Raw genomic sequence first — 7,170 nt, forward strand, 5'->3', positions numbered from 1 at the left:
GTGCCTTTCTTACCCCAAAATAATATACTCATACATTATAAACCAAATTGTTATTCATTAGTAGTCATTTATTCAAATATTCAATTAAAATAAATGACAGTGCCTTGCTTATCCCAAAATATTATATTTATATATTATAAACAAACTTGTTATCTATTAGAAATCATTTATTTAAATGTACAATTAAAATAAAACTTTAAATGTTGACTTTAATTAGTTTAAATTCAAAAACATTAAAAAAGAAACAATGAGGCAAAAATAAACGACATATTATACTAAAAAATTATGAACAAAATTGTTATTATTTAGTAATCATTTATTCAAATATTCAATTAAAATAAAAGTTTAATTGTTTACATTAATTTGTTTAAAGCCAAGAACATCAAAAAAAAAGAAACAATAGGCACAAAATAAATGACAGTGCCTGAACATTAAAAAAGAAATGATAGAAGCAAAATAAATAACAGTGCCTTTCTTACCACAAAATATTATACTTATACATTATAAACAAACTTATTATCTATTGGTAATCATTTATTCAAATGTTTAATGAAAATAAAACTTAAATTGTTTACTTTAATTAGTTTAAAGTCAAGAACATTAAAAAAGAAACGATGGGGCGCAAAATACACAACAATTACTTTCTTACCCAAAAATATTATACTCATACATTATAAAAAAAATATAATAATTATTAGTAATTACTTATTCAAATATTAATTAAAATAAAACTTGTTTAATTACTTTAAAGTTAAGAACATTAAAAAAGAAACGATTGGTGGCAAAATAAACGATAGTGCCTTTCTTACCCCAAAATACTATACTCATACATTATAAACAAAATTGTTATTCACTAGTAATCATTTATTCAAATATTCAATTAAAATAAAACTTTAATTGTTCACTTTAATTAGTTTAAAGTCAAGAACATTAAAAAAAGAAACAATAGGGCGCGAAATAAACGACAGTGCCTAGACATTAAAAAAGAAATGATGGGCGTAAAATAAATAACAATGCCTTTCTTACCCAAAAATATTATACATATACATAATAAACAAACTTGTTATCTATTGGTAATCATTTATTCAAATGTTCAGTTAAAATAAAATTTTAATTGTTCAATTTAATTAGTTTAAAATCAGGAACATTAAAAAAGAAACGATTAGGCGCAAAATAAACGACAGTGCCTTACTTACCCCAAAATAATATACTCATACATTATAAACAAAATTGTTATTCATTAGTAGTCATTTATTCAAATATTCAATAAAAATATATGACAATGCCTTGCTTATCCCAAAATATCATACTTATACATTATAAACAAACTTGTTATCTATTAGAAATCATTTATTTAAATGTTCAATTAAAATAATACTTTAATTGTTGACTTTAATTAGTTTAAAGTAAAAGACATTAAAAAAGAAACGATGAGGCGCAAAATAAACGACATATTATACTCAAACATTATAAACAAAATTGTTATTCATTAGTAATCATTTATTCAAATATTCAATTAAAATAAAAGTTTAATTGTTTACCTTAATTAGTTTAAAGTCAAGAACATCAAAAAAAGAAGCAATGGGCACAAACTAAATGATAGTGCCTGAACATTCAAAAGGAAATGATAGACACAAAATAAATAACAGTGTTTTTCTTACCCCAAAATATTATACTTATATATTATAAACAAATTTTTTATCTATTGGTAATCATTTATTCAAATGTTCAATGAAAATAAAACTTAAATTGTTTACCTTAATTAGTTTAAAGTCAAGAACATTAAAAAAGAAACGATGGGGCGCAAAATAAACAACAGTACCTTTCTAACGCCAAAATATTATACTCATACATTATAAAAAAATATAATAATTATTAGTAATTATTTATTCAAATATTTAATTAAAATAAAACTTGTTTAATTAGTTTAATGTTAAGAACATTAAAAAAGAAACGATTGGGCGTAAAATAAACGATAGTGCTTTTCTTACCTCAAAATATTATACTCATACATTATAAAAAAAATTATTATTAATTAGTAATCATTTATTCAAATATTCAATTAAAATAAAATTTTAATTGTTCACTTTAATTAGTTTAAAGTGAAGTACATTAGAAAAATAAATAATAGGGCGCAAAATAAACAACAGTGCCTAAACATTAAAAAAGAAATGATGGGCGCAAATAAATAACAATGCCTTTCTTACCCCAAAATATTATACAAAAACATAATAAACAAACCTGTTATTTATTGGTAATTATTTATTCAAATGTTCAATTAAAATAAAAGTTTAATTGTTAACTTTAATTAGTTTAAAATCAGGAACATTAAAAAATAAAAACGATTAGGTGCAAAATAAACGACAGTGCCTTTCTTAGCCCAAAATAATATACTTATACATTATAAACTAAATTGTTATTCATAAGTAATCATTTATTCAAATATTCAATTAAAATAAATGACAGTACCTTGCTTATCCCAAAATATTATACTTATATATATTATAAACAAACTTATTATCTATTAGAAATCATTTATTTAAATGTTCAATTAAAATAAAATTTTAATTGTTGACTTTAATTAGTTTAAAGTTAAAAACATTAAAAAAGAAACGATGAGGCGTAAAATAAACGACATATTATACTCAAACATTATAAACAAAATTGTTATTATTTAGTAATCATTTATTCAATTATTCAATTAAAATAAAAGTTTAATTGTTTACTTTACTTAGTTTAAAGCAAATAACATCAAAAGAAGAAACAATAGGCACAAAATAAATGAAAGTGCCTCAACATTATAAAAGAAATGATAGACGCAAAATAAATAACAGTGCCTTTCTTACCACAAAATATTATACTTATACATTATAAAAAAACTTATTATCAATTGGTAATCATTTATTCAAATGTTCAATGAAAATAAAACTTAACTTTAATTAGTTTAAAGTCAAGAACATTAAAAAATAAACGATGGGACACAAAATAAACAATAGTGCCTTTCTTACCCAAAAATATTATACTTATACATTATTAAAAAAATATAATAATTATTAGTAATTATTTATTCAAATATTTAATTAAAATAAAACTTGTTTAATTACTTTAACGTTAAGAACAATAAAAAAGAAACGGTTGGGCGCAAAATAAACGATAGTGCATTTCTTACCCCAAAATATTACACTCATACATTATAAACAAAATTATTATTCATTAGTAATCATTTATTCAAATATTCAATTAAAATAAAACTTTAATAGTTCACTTTAATTAGTTTAATGTCAAGAACATTAAAAAAAGAAACAATAGGGCGCAAAATAAACGATAATTCCTAGACATTAAAAAAGAAATGATGGGCGCAAAATAAATAACAATGCCTTTCTTACCCAAAAATATTATACATATACATAATAAACAAACTTGTTATCTATTGGTAATCATTTATTCAAATGTTCAATTAAAATAAAACTTTAATTGTTCAATTTAATTAGTTTAAAATCAGCAACTTTAAAAAAGAAAGGATTAGGCGCAAAATAAACGACAGTGCCTGATCAAGCATAATTTAGCCACATTTTTATGATCTTTATTATTGTTTATTTACACATTATTTAGCTTAATTTATGGTTTTTACCTTGTTTTTACAGAAAAGGAAGAAATTGAAAAAATGGAGAAAAAGTGCAGAAAATGACAGAAAAGTGATTGGGTCAGTGATTTGCCTAAATCACTACCCAAATCAAGCTATAGCAGAAACCTGAACTACCTCATAGGAGACTGATTGGGTCAATGACTTGGCCAAATCACCCGCAGAAACAGAAGCCTGGAGCCAACGCGCAGAAAAGTGATTGGGCCAGTAATCTGCCCAAATCACTCGAAGAGACAGAAAACTGAAACTGGACAGACTTGCAGAAAGCAATCGGGGCAGATAGACCAAGCGATCTGCCCAAATCACTGCCCCAATCACATTGACAGCAGAATTGACAGCAGAAGCGGGAAAAGAGCAGAAAATCCAAATTCAAAGAAAAGAAGTCCAAGTCCACTTCAAACACCACAAGATCAGTCCCAAGAGCCACGCCCTTCACTTAGAGAGTTCCATTCTCAATCAAATACAAAGTCCAAAGAGGAATCAAAGACTACAAAGAAGACCAAATCAAATTGAGATTTCAAAACCCTAATCAAATTGAAATTGGGATTCTCCAGCTATATAAGGGCAGCATCCAAACCAGAATAGCATCTCTCATCTTCAGCAATTCTGCAGAAAACACAGCAGCTTGTCCTTTTCTTTCTTTTCTTCTTTTCTCTTGTGATTTTGTCCACCATGAGTGGCTAATTTCATTCTTTTCTAGTTGAAATTGAGGAAATTCAGATTTGTGATGAATTGGGAGATTTAAAACTCCATTGTTAAACTCTTGTTTGCTTTCAATATTTATGCAACTAGATCTTTTCCATAATTATTACTTTGCTTTTAGAATCAATAAGGGCCCGTTGCTTTTAAATTGCTTGAGTAATAAATTGTTTGAATGATTTAGGTCCGTAATTGCTTAGATTATTTGAGCATATCTATAATCAGTTGCATAATCTAGACTTGACCACGCGGTTGGCAAGGATAGAATTGGGTTTCTCTAAGTCTTAATGCAATCAACAGTTGTTCGATGCTAAATGCCCCAAGGACGTTCCCTGGCAACTTGTTGATTAGTGTTTGGTTAGCGAACGTTTCCTAATCAAACTAAAACTAAGGAGGAATTTGGATTGTGAGAAGCGTCTTCTACAACCAAAACTAATTTATTGAAATAAAACAGGAGTCCTAGATAATCAATGATCAATTATGAACAAACTGAAATAGACTCATACTTCAACTAGAATCCTTCTCTCATTGAGATTTTCATTCATTTAAATTATTGCTTTCTTTTGCTATTTAATACATCATCATCAAAACAAAACCCCCCTCTTTTATTTACTTGCTATTTACCTAGTCATTATTAGGAAAATCTTTGGTGTCAATTCCCTGTGGTTCGACCCTATTGCCACTATCTACAAATTTATTTGTTGATTGATAATAGGTTTATTTTTTATGGCTTCGACAACCGCTATCAAAAATTGGTGCCGTTGCCGGGGATTTGATTTAAACTAACGTATTTTCCCTTTATGACCAAGTTTGGCCGTAAAGACACTCTTCTTTACGATCCGGAGATTGAGAAAACTGCCAAGAGCTTAAGGAAGCAAGCAAATTTGAGGAACCAAGCCTCAAAACCATCTTCATCAATAACTCCATCTTACAAACCTAGCACCCTTATGCATTGCATATCCCCCATTAACAGCACCTTTTGAGCTTAAGACAGGTCTGATCCATCTCCTTCCCAAATTCAGAGGCCTAGAAAATGAAGATCCTCACAAGCATTTGAAGGCATTCCACATTGTGTGCTCCACCTTGAGACCCCAAGGTATTCCCGAAGAGGATATCAAACTTAGAGCCTTCCCTTTTTCCCTTGACGACTATGCCAAAGAATGGCTATTCTACTTGCCACCCGGATCCATCATATTATGGACTGATATGGTGAGAGCATTCTTGAGAAAATTCTTCCCAACCTCAAAAGCCATAGGCATCCGTCGAGAAATAAGTGGCATAAGGCAAAAGCACTCTGAAGACTTGTATGAATACTGGGAGAGGTTCAAAAGGCTGTGCACGAGCTGCCCTCAACATGATATTTCTGACCAATCTCTCATTCAGTACTTCTATGGAGGTTTGCTACCCTCAGAAAGAAAATTTATTGACGCAGCCTGTGGAGGATCAATTGAAAAAAAATCACCTCGAGAGATGAGGGATTTAATTTCCACCATGGCTGCAGCTTCTCAGCAATTTGGAGACCAAGAGCAGCCACCAAGAAGGGTAGATGAGGTGAGTACATCCATTTTAGCATCCCAAATTTTTGATCTCACCAATGCTGTCCGTAGCCTTGTTGTGGGTCAAACCCAACAAATCTAGCAGATTCAGCAGCCCAAGCCATGTGGAATATGTGCCAACAACCACCCAACTGATCTATGTCCTTCCCTTCAAGAGGAGGACCAGGAAGTCAATGTTGTTGGAGGTTTCAATGGGCAAAGAAGGTATGATCCCTATGCAAATACTTATAATCCAGGTTGGAGGGACCATCCAAATTTCAGTTATGCAAGGGGAAATCAATATCCAAGCTACCAGCAAAGGAATCAAGCTCAAGCTGCACCTCAGAACTCCAATGCACCTCTTGAAGAGATTGTGAAGACTTTAGCAAATACTGTGCAAAACCTTGAGAAACAAATGAGTCAAATGGCCATTTCAGTGAACAAACTTGAATCACAAGGAAAGCTACCTTTCCAAACTGAGGTAAATCCAAGGCAAAATGCTAGTGCCATCACATTGAGGAGTGGAAAGGAGTTGCAAGACAATAGGGCTGAAAAATTGCAAAAACAGGCCTTGGAGGAAAATCTGCCAGAAAGTGATCAGGGCAGTCGATCTGCCCAAATCACTGACCCAATCGCTAGGCAGACTGAGCTGCCCAGCAATGATCTGCCCAAATCGCCAGAGAAGGTAGAAAGTGATCTGCCCAAATCACCAGATCAGGCAGAATCCAGTTAAAAGCAGAAACAGCAACCAGCAGAAAAATTCAAGGTACCTCCTCCCTTCCCAAAGAGATTTGCAAGATCTCAGAAAGAAAAAGAAGAAAAAGAGATACTTGAGACACTCCGCAAGGTAGAAATAAACATTCCCCTACTTGATGCTGTAAAGCAAATTCCAAGGTATGCCAAATTTCTCAAAGAGCTATGCACCAACCGAAGGAAACTTGCTGAACATGAAAAGGTAAGTGTGAGGGAGTGTGTTTCAGCTGTCATCCAAAGGAAACTTCCCACCAAATGCAAGGATAGAGGAATGTTCGCTGTTTCATGCAAAATAGGCAATGTGGGAATAAAGAAGGCTATGTGTGACCTTGGAGCTTCAATAAATGTCATGCCTCTTTCCATTTTTAACTTGTTGAATGCAGGAACACTCAAGGGCACCAGCATTGTGATCCAATTGGCTGACCGATCCGTTGTCTACCCTAAGGGAGTGCTAGAAGATGTGTTGGTGCAAGTTAACCAACTAGTATTTCCAGCAGATTTTTATGTAATTGACATGGAGGAAGACAAGAGCAACACGAC

The sequence above is a fragment of the Manihot esculenta genome, chromosome 10 (genome assembly GCF_001659605.2).
Source record: "Manihot esculenta cultivar AM560-2 chromosome 10, M.esculenta_v8, whole genome shotgun sequence".
In the NCBI taxonomy this organism is placed as follows: domain Eukaryota; kingdom Viridiplantae; phylum Streptophyta; class Magnoliopsida; order Malpighiales; family Euphorbiaceae; genus Manihot; species Manihot esculenta.